We start from the raw sequence: 15,418 nt of genomic DNA, 5'->3' as shown, positions 1-15,418 counted from the left end.
ATAATTCATGTGACTCAAGCGGAAGGTATGTGGTGGTGGTGGTGTTGTTGGTGGTAGTGTCTTTGGGGGTGCACATAGCAGAGAGTGAAGAAGAGGGTGCAGATCGAGAGGATGAGGAGGGTGCAGAAGAGTATGGCTGAGTGAGCCACTCAACCAAGTCTGGTGCGTCCTTTAAAGTAATTGAACGCACCTTCTGCAACTTCCCACTTTGGCTCAAGCCTGTTGCTCCTGCCCTACCCCTACCACCCCTGCGGAAGGTTCTGCCTCTTCCTCTGCCTGTCATTTTTTAAATGAACTTGTGACAAAACTCTCAGTCCCTATACTGATGAAGGACTGCTGCAGTATAGGGCAGCGGTCAGCAGTAGTGCACCTCAACCCTATGTATTGTGGACCTATACCAGTCCTTATGGAATAGCAGACTGTACCTCACTCAATCCTATGTACTGTAGCACCCTAGACCAAGTTACCAGTCCTTATAAGGACCTTTGTGGAACAAGTAGGTTGTGAATGATTAGCAGACTGCAGCAGAAGGGCAGCAGTCAAGTATAATATTTATATATTTGGAAGAAAGAATATTATACGTGTACAAGCCTATTACTATACCACTGATACCAGTCCTGAAAAGAACCTTTGTGGACCTAATATAGTAACAGCTACTGATTAAACTGACCCTCACTGCCTCACACACAGCTTCCTGCCTGTCCTTATATAAACTGACAAAAAAGAGGCTGCTGGAACAATAATTTGAATAGCACTTTTGTGGACCTGAGAGTAACAGCTAATGACTAAACTGACTGTCCCTGCAGCACACACCGTCCTGTCCCTTTCTCTGAACTGACAAGACACTCAGGCTGCTGCAACAATCAGTAGCACAGCAGGGCCTCAAACCTATATCCTGAACTACACCTAACACCTATACCAGTCCTGAAAATAACTTTTGTGTACCAAATAGCTAGCGATTTGGGTCACTGCAATCTCTCCCTGCTCCACACAGCAACCTCTCCCTATAGTGACAGAATAAAGAATGTAAAATGTCCGCCGGATCGGGTCTATTTATAAGTTAGGGGGAATGTCCAAGTGTCCATGTGCTGTAATGTCTCAATTGGCTGTCCTGTACCCCATGATGGATGTGTCATCATAGGTCAAAGTTCTTTTACACAGTAAACACGGAAGTCCGCTGGGCGAACGGCAGCAATAGTCCGCTGATCGGGAGGACCACAAACAGCCGAAATTTGCAGCGAAACGACCGCCGGGCGAACCGTTCGGCCATCACTACTGATAGGCTCCATGGCAGCATACGTGTGGGTAGCCCCGCCTCCATGATTACCCAATAGGACCCAACTCCCATAAATCTTTTCTCCTGGCTACTATCCGTGTTCCGTAACTAGCCTACTCCAGACATTTGGGAGGGAACTCCTACTGCCATGGAGCCTATCAGGAAAGGAAAATTACGGTAAGTATTTGATATAAATTTTCAGTTTTCCTGACAGGCTCCATGGCAGCATACGTGTGGGAAATAACTCGCCAAACACACCCGGGTGGGCAAAATGTCAAGCAAAGAACAAAAGTTTATTTAGCATTGTCAACCAACAAAACTTGCAAACCGAAATTAACAGAAGACAGAGCAGCTGGCTCTACACAATAATGAGAAACAAAAGTATTAATGGAAGACCAAGAGGCCGATCTGCAAATAACTTCAGGCGCAACATGTCGAGAAGCTGCCCACGACGTTGAGATACTTCGTGTTGAATGAGCCGTTAGTGCCTCAGGAGGAGCCAAGCCCTTTGCTCTGTATGCCCTCTGGATGATCTGAACGATCCAGGCAAAGATAGATCTGGCCGAAGCTCGCAATCCTTTATTCTTGCCATGAGGGAGAACAAAAAGGAATTTTGTTTGCCTAAAAGTAGCCGTGACTTCCAAATATTGTTTTAGTGCGTGCCCTACATCCAGAGCATGAACATCCTGACTATCCGATGTTTTGAAAGTAGGAAGCACAATTTCCTGATTCTCATGGAAGACAGAGGTTACTTTGGGATTCGATCCCAACATGGGAATCAATACTGCCCTGTCTGGAAAAAAGGTCAGAAAAGGTTCCTCCGAACCTAGATTCCTAATCTCTGAAACTCTCTTGTCTGAGGTTATAGCTACCAAGAAGATGGTCTTGAGAGTGAGATCCCTTACGGGCAGAGGTTCTCTAGGATCCTTTCCAAGGTTCAAAAGAAAGTCCAGCACTAAAGGGAGGTCCCATTTAGGAAACCTTCGTTTTCTTTGGGGTCTGAGCCTGATAGCTCCCTTGAAAAATTGCTGTACCAGTGCATGATTCATCCATGAAATACCCGTAAAATAGCCGACACTTGGACTCTCAATGACCTGATTGCCAAAGGTAAATCAAGGCCTGTTTGGAGAAAGCTCATTATATCTTGTACTGTTGGAGAACTACAAGAATTTTCTCTGGAGGACATATGGGCTGAAAACTTGGACCATATGCGCTCATATACTCTGTTAGTACTCCCTCATCTGGAATTGATAAGGGTTGGAATAGCTTCTTCTGGACAACCTAGAGCTTCTAGCCTTTCCCTCTCAAAAACCATACCCTGAGGTGTAGACATGATGGGCATGGATGTAACATTGTGCCTTGAGATAGTAAATCCGGCCTGAGAGGCAGGGGAACCGACTCTTGATAACTGAGGAGCAGCAGTAGAGGGAACCAAGGCCTGTTGGACCAGAATGGAATCACTGCAAGGATCTCTACCTTCTCTGTCCTGAGCCTCCGAAGAAACTGCAGGATCACCGGAACTGGAGGGAAGGCATAAGCCGTCTGAAACTTCCAATGCTCTGTGAGGGCATCTATCCCATATGCCTGAGGATCCCTGAACCTTGAGTAATATTTGGGTAGCTTTCGATTCCACGGGGAAGCAAACAGGTCGACCTCCGGAGACAGTCCTAATGTCAGAAGCCATTGGAATACTTCCCTGTGGAGGGACCATTCGTTGTTGTCCATCTCGACGCGCGATAGGAAGTCCGCCTGAACATTCTGCACCCCTGGGATGTAGACCGCAGAAAGGTTGGACAAATTCCTCTGAGCCCAGTTCATTATCGGCTCCACCTCCTGTAACAGAGACCAGCTGCGAGTTCCCCCTTGCTTCCTTACATAAGCCACCGTGGTTGTGTTGTCCAACCTTAGCATTACCGAGGAATTCGCTATCAGATGGTGGAATGACAGAAGGGCCTGGAAGGCCGCCCTCAACTCCAGAACATTGGAGACAACTCTTTGTGACGGAAATGTCCACCTGCCCTGAGCGACATCTGAAAGACAGTGAGCGCCCCATCCTTGGTTGCTGGCATCTTATGTTACCGTGACCCATGAGATTGGGATGATCGAATGGTGGTTGCGCAGGTTCTACCCCTGCAGCCACCAAAGAAGAGACGTCCTCATGGCTGGAGTGAGGAATATGCGCTGTGTCTGGCTGGATAAAACCCACTGTTGTAGAAACCCTTTCTGAATTGGACGAGTGTGCCCACTTTACCATGGGAATGGTGGCTGACATTGTGCCAATCACCTTCAGACATTGGAGAGCCGAAAGATGGGATGACGCAAGGGCTGCATGAATCCTGTCTCGTATGACTCCAACCTTCTCTTCTGGAAGGGAGATGGTACCTTCCACTGTGTTGAACTGCGCCCCTAGAAAGACGAGAGACTGAGTTGGATCTAGGTGACTCTTTTCTAGGTTCAGAAGCCACCCGAACTCTTGCAGGGTGGAGATAACTAAATCTTTGTGCTCCAAAAGCTGCTCTCTGTTCTGAGATAGCAGAAGTAGGTTGTCGAGATAGTGGTGGAGACGAACACCTTTGACTCTGAGAAGGGCCACAACTGCCAAAAGAACTTTGGAGAAGACCCGTGGGGACGTCGTTAACCCAAAGGGAAGACATGTAAATTGTAGATGTTGATTGCCTACCGCAAAGCGGAGGTACTGTTGAAACTCCTTTGCCACGGGCACATGGAAGTATGCATCCTTCAAGTCGACTGATATCATCCAGTCCCCTAGATGCACTGACTGCTGGATGGTAAGCAGAGATTCCATCTTGAACTTCTCTTTGCGAATGAAGGAATTGGGATGGGTCAAATCTATTACCGGCCTCCATGTGCCGTTTTTCTTTCGAACCATAAACAGAGGGGAATACATGCCCTCGCCACGTTCTTCTTCTGGAAAGGGTACTGCTGCTCCTTGATCCAGTAAAGAGCTCATGTAGGTCAATAGGACTTGTTTCTTCTCTTCCGATTCTGGAAGAGTTGTGGGAATGAATCTTGACCTTGGGGTGTTGACAAAACCCCACTTGAGACCTGAGGAAACTGTTTTTACTGTCCAAAAAACCGAATTGAGGCCGCCAAAACATGCCTGAAATGGAGAAGACGAGCCCCCACCTGACAAGCTTGAGCGGGCCCAATTTCAAAAGGATTTAGCAGAATCCTGCTTGCTGGACAAACCCCGTTTTGAGGTATTTTTAAAAGAAGACTGCCTAAATTTCCATGACCTTGAGAATTCTCGACCAGATCTATAGCTATGCGCCTCCCTGGCACGATCAGGGCCCTGTCTCCTTGGAAATGGAAGTTTTTGATTCTGAAGACGTCTGTCCTGGGGAAGAAACCCAGATTTCCCACCTATAGCCCAGGATATGGCAGTATCCAGCTTGTTACCAAACAAAGATGTCCCCTCACAAGGAATGCGGCACCAGGCCTGTTTGGATGCTGAAACGGCTGCTAACATATCCCGAGATATTAGGCGAATAACATCAATAGATGCCTCCCCCAAAAAGGCAGACGCCATTCTGATATCTTGGATAGGGGAGTCTTTGGCTGTTTCGATAGAAATACTCCTCAGGAATTCTTCCACTTTATCAGCCCAGGATTCCATGACCTTAGATACCGCTGCCATTGCAAGCACTGGTTTGCAAGCCATTCCAGAAGTCAGGTAGATCCTTATCAGGTCTGAGTCGATCCGCCTTTCTAAAGGATCTTTAAAAGATACTGTATCTTCTAAAGGGAGGGTTACATATCTCACCAAACGCATGAGTGCTGCATCCATCAGTGGAGCTGACTCCAGGTGTTTCACATCCTCTTCCTTAAAGGGGTATAGCTTCAGGATCTTTGACTGCATGGAACCCTTTTTATCCATCTTGCTCCATTCCTCGGTGATAATGTCACCCAACTCCGAAAGGAAAGGAAAATATTGTTGCTCCTTATTGAGCTGTTTAAAGAATTTTCTCTGCTTTGGTGGGGAAGTAATAGGGTCTTCCCACTTCAGAGTTTCTCTCACTGCTTTAACCAATGAAGGAACCAGTCCATAATCAAATCCTAACCCAGGATCCTCCAAGTCAGATTCACTGTCTGAGATAGGAGCAGAGAGGCGACTTGGTTGAGAGGATTCCCATGTCTCCTGCAATGGGTTCTCTCCAGTTGGAGGGACCAACAAATCTGACGAGGATTCACATGACTGTAGCGCATCCCTCTCCTGCAGAGATTCCTTCACAACCCGTCTTACTATCGACTCCAATCGCTGGTCTGCACCATCCCTCTCATCTGCAGCTTTGGAGAAGCAGTGATCGCATAGGGATTTGTCTAATGGAACAGGCATCCTGCACCCCCAGCATGATGTCACACACATGTTACATTAATATGACACACATATGACATGCATGTTGCACATATCTTACATACATGTTACACACATATGGCATGCATATGACATGCATGGTACACACATGTTACATACATGTTACACATATGACACACAATACACATATGGCATACATATCACACATATTTCATATGAAATACACTTATGAAATACATGTTACACACGTTACATACATATGACACACATGACATACATGTTACGTACATGTCACATACAAACAATGAATGCAGAGCATGGAATGTAGACTGTCATGCCTCTTTTTAGTCCTTAGCAAGAGCACTTTCACAGGTAGCATGGCCGAGCGGTCTAAGGCGCTGGATTTAGGCTCCAGTCTCTTTGGAGGCGTGGGTTCAAATCCCACTGCTGCCAAGCTCTTTTAACAAATGCCTATCCTTGATTGCTCAAGCGTCTCTGAAGTTTCTGCTGCACTTTGCTGGCATTCCTTGCTCAACACACTGGAATCTCAGAACAGCAGCATTAGGAAATTGCATGATTTGGTTGAGAAGTCTTCCAAAAGGGCACACTTCTGATGAGATGACTAGTGAAATCTTGTCAACGTTACAAAACAAGTCCAACTGAATGTGATTACCTCTCCTGTAAGCTAGATTCCACATTAACACTTTAAGTGTGGACACCAAAAAACAAGCAGTACTAATGAAAAGCTGGCACACTTTTCAGCAGAGTGCCAAGTGAACTTGCCACAGAATGCTGCACCCAAAGTCCACTCTCAAGTGTAAAGTGACCACCACCTGCTGCCTCAGAAAGAGGACTGAAACACATAAGGTGGCATCTTGGCCATCTCCGTGAAACTTTAACTACCTTTTATAATGGATAAAGTGGTGAATACTTGTAGTTTAGAGTTCTGAAGCCTCCAGCTCAAGCAATGAATGCAGAGCATGGAATGTCCCACCCCATTTTAGTCGATAACGTGTTCATTTTTATGGGTAGCATGGCCGAGCGGTCTAAGGCGCTGGATTAAGGCTCCAGTCTCTTTGGGGGCGTGTGTTCGAATCCCACTGCTGCCAAACTCCTTTTAACAAAATCCCTACCCTCTAGGGCTCAAGCTTCTCTGATCTTGCTCCTGCAATTTACTGCAGTTCCTTTCCCAACTCACTGGAATCTCAAAAAACACTTACCTCTCTGCTTTAGCAGCATTAGAAAAGCTGCAATCATTGCATGTTTTGTTTGATACATGATACATACATATAATATGCATGTTGTGCACATATTACATACATGATACACACACTACACACATATGACATACATGTTACACACATGTGACACACGTGCTACTTACATATTATACACATAGTTCACACATATTACACAAATGTTACATACATATGATATACATGTTGCATGCATGTTACATACATGTCGCACTCATGTTGCACACCATTTAGACACAATTTTACACACATGTCACATGCATGTTACACATATTACACACATATAACATACATGTCATACACATCACATACATGCTACACACATATGCCATGCATGTCACACACATGTTACATTAATATGACACACATATGACATGCATGTTGCACATATCTTACATACATGTTACACACATATGGCATGCATATGACATGCATGGTACACACATGTTACATACATGTTACACATATGACACACAATACACATATGGCATACATATCACACATATTACATACGTGTTACACACATATTACACAGATTATACATACATATGACATACATGTTGAATGCATGTTACATACATGTCATACACTTATGAAATACATGTTACACACGTTACATACATATGACACACATGACATACATGTTACGTACATGTCACATACAAACAATGAATGCAGAGCATGGAATGTAGACTGTCATGCCTCTTTTTAGTCCTTAGCAAGATCACTTTCACAGGTAGCATGGCCGAGCGGTCTAAGGCGCTGGATTTAGGCTCCAGTATCTTTGGAGGCGTGGGTTCAAATCCCACTGCTGCCAAGCTCTTTTAACAAATGCCTATCCTTGATTGCTCAAGCGTCTCTGAAGTTTCTGCTGCCCTTTGCTGGCATTCCTTGCTCAACACACTGGAATCTCAGAACAGCAGCATTAGGAAATTGCATGCTTTGGTTGAGAAGTCTTCCAAAAGGGCACACTTCTGATGAGATGACTAGTGAAATCTTGTCAACGTTACAAAACAAGTCCAACTGAACGTGATTACCTCTCCTGTAAGCTAGATTCCACATTAACACTTTAAGTGTGGACACCAAAAAACAAGCAGTACTAATGAAAAGCTGGCACACTTTTCAGCAGAGTGCCAAGTGAACTTGCCACAGAATGCTGCACCCAAAGTCCACTCTCAAGTGTAAAGTGACCACCACCTGCTGCCTCAGAAAGAGGACTGAAACACATAAGGTGGCATCTTGGCCATCTCCGTGAAACTTCAACTACCTTTTATAATGGATAAAGTGGTGAATACTTGTAGTTTAGAGTTCTGAGGCCTCCAGCTCAAGCAATGAATGCAGAGCATGGAATGTCCCACCCCATTTTAGTCGATAATGTGTTCATTTTTATGGGTAGCATGGCCGAGCGGTCTAAGGCGCTGAATTAAGGCTCCAGTCTCTTTGGGGGCGTGGGTTCGAATCCCACTGCTGCCAAACTCCTTTTAACAAAATCCCTACCCTCTAGGGCTCAAGCTTCTCTGATCTTGCTCCTGCAATTTACTGCAGTTCCTTTCCCAACTCACTGGAATCTCAAAAAACACTTACCTCTCTGCTTTAGCAGCATTAGAAAAGCTGCAATCATTGCATGTTTTGTTTGATACATGATACATACATATAATATGCATGTTGTGCACATATTACATACATGCTACACACACTACACACATATGACATACATGTTACACACATGTGACACACGTGCTACTTACATATTACACACATAGTTCACACATATTACACAAATGTTACATACATATGATATACATGTTGCATGCATGTTACATACATGTCACACTCATGTTGCACACCATTTAGACACCATTTTACACACATGTCACATGCATGTTACACATATTACACACATATAACATACATGTCATACACATCACATACATGCTACACACATATGCCATGCATGTCACACACATGTTACATTAATATGACACACATATGACATGCATGTTGCACATATCTTACATACATGTTACACACATATGGCATGCATATGACATGCATGGTACACACATGTTACATACATGTTACACATATGACACACAATACACATATGGCATACATATCACACATATTTCATACGTGTTACACACATATTACACAGATTATACATAAATATGACATACATGTTGAATACATGTTACATACATGTCATACACTTATGAAATACATGTTACACACGTTACATACATATGACACACATGACATACATGTTACGTACATGTCACATACAAACAATGAATGCAGAGCATGGAATGTAGACTGTCATGCCTCTTTTTAGTCCTTAGCAAGAGCACTTTCAAAGGTAGCATGGCCGAGCGGTCTAAGGCGCTGGATTTAGGCTCCAGTCTCTTTGGAGGCGTGGGTTCAAATCCCACTGCTGCCAAGCTCTTTTAACAAATGCCTATCCTTGATTGCTCAAGCGTCTCTGAAGTTTCTGCTGCACTTTGCTGGCATTCCTTGCTCAACACACTGGAATCTCAGAACAGCAGCATTAGGAAATTGCATGCTTTGGTTGAGAAGTCTTCCAAAAGGGCACTCTTCTGATGAGATGACTAGTGAAATCTTGTCAACGTTACAAAACAAGTCCAACTGAACGTGATTACCTCTCCTGTAAGCTAGATTCCACATTAACACTTTAAGTGTGGACACCAAAAAACAAGCAGTACTAATGAAAAGCTGGCACACTTTTCAGCAGAGTGCCAAGTGAACTTGCCACAGAATGCTGCACCCAAAGTCCACTCTCAAGTGTAAAGTGACCACCACCTGCTGCCTCAGAAAGAGGACTGAAACACATAAGGTGGCATCTTGGCCATCTCCGTGAAACTTCAACTACCTTTTATAATGGATAAAGTGGTGAATACTTGTAGTTTAGAGTTCTGAGGCCTCCAGCTCAAGCAATGAATGCAGAGCATGGAATGTCCCACCCCATTTTAGTCGATAATGTGTTCATTTTTATGGGTAGCATGGCCGAGCGGTCTAAGGCGCTGGATTAAGGCTCCAGTCTCTTTGGGGGCGTGGGTTCGAATCCCACTGCTGCCAAACTCCTTTTAACAAAATCCCTACCCTCTAGGGCTCAAGCTTCTCTGATCTTGCTCCTGCAATTTACTGCAGTTCCTTTCCCAACTCACTGGAATCTCAAAAAACACTTACCTCTCTGCTTTAGCAGCATTAGAAAAGCTGCAATCATTGCATGTTTTGTTTGATACATGATACATACATATAATATGCATGTTGTGCACATATTACATACATGCTACACACACTACACACATATGACATACATGTTACACACATGTGACACACATGCTACTTACATATTACACACATAGTTCACACATATTACACAAATGTTACATACATATGATATACATGTTGCATGCATGTTACATACATGTCACACTCATGTTGCACACCATTTAGACACAATTTTACACACATGTCACATGCATGTTACACATATTACACACATATAACATACATGTCATACACATCACATACATGCTACACACATATGCCATGCATGTCACACACATGTTACATTAATATGACACACATATGACATGCATGTTGCACATATCTTACATACATGTTACACACATATGGCATGCATATGACATGCATGGTACACACATGTTACATACATGTTACACATATGACACACAATACACATATGGCATACATATCACACATATTTCATACGTGTTACACACATATTACACAGATTATACATAAATATGACATACATGTTGAATACATGTTACATACATGTCATACACTTATGAAATACATGTTACACACGTTACATACATATGACACACATGACATACATGTTACGTACATGTCACATACAAACAATGAATGCAGAGCATGGAATGTAGACTGTCATGCCTCTTTTTAGTCCTTAGCAAGAGCACTTTCACAGGCAGCATGGCCGAGCGGTCTAAGGCGCTGGATTTAGGCTCCAGTCTCTTTGGAGGCGTGGGTTCAAATCCCACTGCTGCCAAGTTCTTTTAACAAATGCCTATCCTTGATTGCTCAAGCGTCTCTGAAGTTTCTGCTGCACTTTGCTGGCATTCCTTGCTCAACACACTGGAATCTCAGAACAGCAGCATTAGGAAATTGCATGCTTTGGTTGAGAAGTCTTCCAAAAGGGCACACTTCTGATGAGATGACTAGTGAAATCTTGTCAACGTTACAAAACAAGTCCAACTGAACGTGATTACCTCTCCTGTAAGCTAGATTCCACATTAACACTTTAAGTGTGGACACCAAAAAACAAGCAGTACTAATGAAAAGCTGGCACACTTTTCAGCAGAGTGCCAAGTGAACTTGCCACAGAATGCTGCACCCAAAGTCCACTCTCAAGTGTAAAGTGACCACCACCTGCTGCCTCAGAAAGAGGACTGAAACACATAAGGTGGCATCTTGGCCATCTCCGTGAAACTTTAACTACCTTTTATAATGGATAAAGTGGTGAATACTTGTAGTTTAGAGTTCTGAGGCCTCCAGCTCAAGCAATGAATGCAAAGCATGGAATGTCCCACCCCATTTTAGTCGATAACGTGTTCATTTTTATGGGTAGCATGGCCGAGCGGTCTAAGGCGCTGGATTAAGGCTCCAGTCTCTTTGGGGGCGTGGGTTCGAATCCCACTGCTGCCAAACTCCTTTTAACAAAATCCCTACCCTCTAGGGCTCAAGCTTCTCTGATCTTGCTCCTGCAATTTACTGCAGTTCCTTTCCCAACTCACTGGAATCTCAAAAAACACTTACCTCTCTGCTTTAGCAGCATTAGAAAAGCTGCAATCATTGCATGTTTTGTTTGATACATGATACATACATATAATATGCATGTTGTGCACATATTACATACATGCTACACACACTACACACATATGACATACATGTTACACACATGTGACACACGTGCTACTTACATATTACACACATAGTTCACATATTACACAAATGTTACATACATATGATATACATGTTGCATGCATGTTACATACATGTCACACTCATGTTGCACACCATTTAGACACAATTTTACACACATGTCACATGCATGTTACACATATTACACACATATAACATACATGTCATACACATCACATACATGCTACACACATATGCCATGCATGTCACACACATGTTACATTAATATGACACACATATGACATGCATGTTGCACATATCTTACATACATGTTACACACATATGGCATGCATATGACATGCATGGTACACACATGTTACATACATGTTACACATATGACACACAATACACAAATGGCATACATATCACACATATTACATACGTGTTACACACATATTACACAGATTATACATACATATGACATACATGTTGAATGCATGTTACATACATGTCATACACTTATGAAATACATGTTACACACGTTACATACATATGACACACATGACATACATGTTACGTACATGTCACATACAAACAATGAATGCAGAGCATGGAATGTAGACTGTCATGCCTCTTTTTAGTCCTTAGCAAGAGCACTTTCACAGGTAGCATGGCCGAGCGGTCTAAGGCGCTGGATTTAGGCTCCAGTCTCTTTGGAGGTGTGGGTTCAAATCCCACTGCTGCCAAGTTCTTTTAACAAATGCCTATCCTTGATTGCTCAAGCGTCTCTGAAGTTTCTGCTGCACTTTGCTGGCATTCCTTGCTCAACACACTGGAATCTCAGAACAGCAGCATTAGGAAATTGCATGCTTTGGTTGAGAAGTCTTCCAAAAGGGCACACTTCTGATGAGATGACTAGTGAAATCTTGTCAACGTTACAAAACAAGTCCAACTGAACGTGATTACCTCTCCTGTAAGCTAGATTCCACATTAACACTTTAAGTGTGGACACCAAAAAACAAGCAGTACTAATGAAAAGCTGGCACACTTTTCAGCAGAGTGCCAAGTGAACTTGCCACAGAATGCTGCACCCAAAGTCCACTCTCAAGTGTGAAGTGACCACCACCTGCTGCCTCAGAAAGAGGACTGAAACACATAAGGTGGCATCTTGGCCATCTCCGTGAAACTTTAACTACCTTTTATAATGGATAAAGTGGTGAATACTTGTAGTTTAGAGTTCTGAGGCCTCCAGCTCAAGCAATGAATGCAGAGCATGGAATGTCCCACCCCATTTTAGTCGATAACGTGTTCATTTTTATGGGTAGCATGGCCGAGCGGTCTAAGGCGCTGGATTAAGGCTCCAGTCTCTTTGGGGGCGTGGGTTCGAATCCCACTGCTGCCAAACTCCTTTTAACAAAATCCCTACCCTCTAGGGCTCAAGCTTCTCTGATCTTGCTCCTGCAATTTACTGCAGTTCCTTTCCCAACTCACTGGAATCTCAAAAAACACTTACCTCTCTGTTTTAGCAGCATTAGAAAAGCTGCAATCATTGCATGTTTTGTTTGATACATGATACATACATATAATATGCATGTTGTGCACATATTACATACATGCTACACACACTACACACATATGACATACATGTTACACACATGTGACACACATGCTACTTACATATTACACACATAGTTCACACATATTACACAAATGTTACATACATATGATATACATGTTGCATGCATGTTACATACATGTCACACTCATGTTACACACCATTTAGACACAATTTTACACACATGTCACATGCATGTTACACATATTACACACATATAACATACATGTCATACACATCACATACATGCTACACACATATGCCATGCATGTCACACACATGTTACATTAATATGACACACATATGACATGCATGTTGCACATATCTTACATACATGTTACACACATATGGCATGCATATGACATGCATGGTACACACATGTTACATACATGTTACACATATGACACACAATACACAAATGGCATACATATCACACATATTACATACGTGTTACACACATATTACACAGATTATACATACATATGACATACATGTTGAATGCATGTTACATACATGTCATACACTTATGAAATACATGTTACACACGTTACATACATATGACACACATGACATACATGTTACGTACATGTCACATACAAACAATGAATGCAGAGCATGGAATGTAGACTGTCATGCCTCTTTTTAGTCCTTAGCAAGAGCACTTTCACAGGTAGCATGGCCGAGCGGTCTAAGGTGCTGGATTTAGGCTCCAGTCTCTTTGGAGGCGTGGGATCAAATCCCACTGCTGCCAAGTTCTTTTAACAAATGCCTATCCTTGATTGCTCAAGCGTCTCTGAAGTTTCTGCTGCACTTTGCTGGCATTCCTTGCTCAACACACTGGAATCTCAGAACAGCAGCATTAGGAAATTGCATGCTTTGGTTGAGAAGTCTTCCAAAAGGGCACACTTCTGATGAGATGACTAGTGAAATCTTGTCAACATTACAAAACAAGTCCAACTGAACGTGATTACCTCTCCTGTAAGCTAGATTCCACATTAACACTTTAAGTGTGGACACCAAAAAACAAGCAGTACTAATGAAACGCTGGCACACTTTTCAGCAGAGTGCCAAGTGAACTTGCCACAGAATGCTGCACCCAAAGTTCACTCTCAAGTGTAAAGTGACCACCACCTGCTGCCTCAGAAAGAGGACTGAAACACATAAGGTGGCATCTTGGCCATCTCCGTGAAACTTTAACTACCTTTTATAATGGATAAAGTGGTGAATACTTGTAGTTTAGAGTTCTGAGGCCTCCAGCTCAAGCAATGAATGCAGAGCATGGAATGTCCCACCCCATTTTAGTCGATAACGTGTTCATTTTTATGGGTAGCATGGCCGAGCGGTCTAAGGCGCTGGATTAAGGCTCCAGTCTCTTTGGGGGCGTGGGTTCGAATCCCACTGCTGCCAAACTCCTTTTAACAAAATCCCTACCCTCTAGGGCTCAAGCTTCTCTGATCTTACTCCTGCAATTTACTGCAGTTCCTTTCCCAACTCACTGGAATCTCAAAAAACACTTACCTCTCTGCTTTAGCAGCATTAGAAAAGCTGCAATCATTGCATGTTTTGTTTGATACATGATACATACATATAATATGCATGTTGTGCACATATTACATACATGCTACACACACTACACACATATGACATACATGTTACACACATGTGACACACGTGCTACTTACATATTACACACATAGTTCACACATATTACACAAATGTTACATACATATGATATACATGTTGCATGCATGTTACATACATGTCACACTCATGTTGCACACCATTTAGACACAATTTTACACACATGTCACATGCATGTTACACATATTACACACATATAACATACATGTCATACACATCACATACATGCTACACACATATGCCATGCATGTCACACACATGTTACATTAATATGACACACATATGACATGCATGTTGCACATATCTTACATACATGTTACACACATATGGCATGCATATGACATGCATGGTACACACATGTTACA

At 42.9% G+C, this 15,418-nt stretch overlaps 11 non-coding genes across 11 annotated transcripts; all 11 read left to right on the top strand.

Annotated features, from left to right (window-relative positions):
• The first annotated feature begins 5,983 nt into the window (after positions 1–5,983).
• TRNAL-UAG (transfer RNA leucine (anticodon UAG)) lies at positions 5,984–6,065 on the top strand. Its single transcript has one exon. It is a non-coding gene; the product is annotated as a tRNA-Leu (tRNA).
• Positions 6,066–7,603: 1,538 nt separating this feature from the next.
• On the top strand, positions 7,604–7,685 carry TRNAL-UAG (transfer RNA leucine (anticodon UAG)). Its single transcript has one exon. It is a non-coding gene; the product is annotated as a tRNA-Leu (tRNA).
• A 574-nt stretch (positions 7,686–8,259) lies between these two features.
• TRNAL-AAG (transfer RNA leucine (anticodon AAG)) lies at positions 8,260–8,341 on the top strand. The gene has a single exon. It is a non-coding gene; the product is annotated as a tRNA-Leu (tRNA).
• Positions 8,342–9,223: 882 nt separating this feature from the next.
• Positions 9,224–9,305, top strand: TRNAL-UAG (transfer RNA leucine (anticodon UAG)). Its single transcript has one exon. It is a non-coding gene; the product is annotated as a tRNA-Leu (tRNA).
• Positions 9,306–9,879: 574 nt separating this feature from the next.
• On the top strand, positions 9,880–9,961 carry TRNAL-AAG (transfer RNA leucine (anticodon AAG)). Its single transcript has one exon. It is a non-coding gene; the product is annotated as a tRNA-Leu (tRNA).
• An 882-nt stretch (positions 9,962–10,843) lies between these two features.
• TRNAL-UAG (transfer RNA leucine (anticodon UAG)) lies at positions 10,844–10,925 on the top strand. Its single transcript has one exon. It is a non-coding gene; the product is annotated as a tRNA-Leu (tRNA).
• Positions 10,926–11,499: 574 nt separating this feature from the next.
• TRNAL-AAG (transfer RNA leucine (anticodon AAG)) lies at positions 11,500–11,581 on the top strand. The gene has a single exon. It is a non-coding gene; the product is annotated as a tRNA-Leu (tRNA).
• Positions 11,582–12,461: 880 nt separating this feature from the next.
• On the top strand, positions 12,462–12,543 carry TRNAL-UAG (transfer RNA leucine (anticodon UAG)). Its single transcript has one exon. It is a non-coding gene; the product is annotated as a tRNA-Leu (tRNA).
• A 574-nt stretch (positions 12,544–13,117) lies between these two features.
• On the top strand, positions 13,118–13,199 carry TRNAL-AAG (transfer RNA leucine (anticodon AAG)). Its single transcript has one exon. It is a non-coding gene; the product is annotated as a tRNA-Leu (tRNA).
• An 882-nt stretch (positions 13,200–14,081) lies between these two features.
• On the top strand, positions 14,082–14,163 carry TRNAL-UAG (transfer RNA leucine (anticodon UAG)). Its single transcript has one exon. It is a non-coding gene; the product is annotated as a tRNA-Leu (tRNA).
• A 574-nt stretch (positions 14,164–14,737) lies between these two features.
• On the top strand, positions 14,738–14,819 carry TRNAL-AAG (transfer RNA leucine (anticodon AAG)). Its single transcript has one exon. It is a non-coding gene; the product is annotated as a tRNA-Leu (tRNA).
• The last annotated feature ends 599 nt before the right edge of the window (positions 14,820–15,418 follow it).

The sequence above is a fragment of the Lithobates pipiens genome, unplaced genomic scaffold (genome assembly GCF_037356315.1).
Source record: "Lithobates pipiens isolate NorthernLeopardFrog02 unplaced genomic scaffold, aLitPip1_a1.2 Scaffold_28, whole genome shotgun sequence".
Lineage (NCBI taxonomy): Eukaryota > Metazoa > Chordata > Amphibia > Anura > Ranidae > Lithobates > Lithobates pipiens.
Note: the sequence above shows the minus strand (reverse complement) of the source record. Positions and strands in the feature narration are given on the sequence as shown.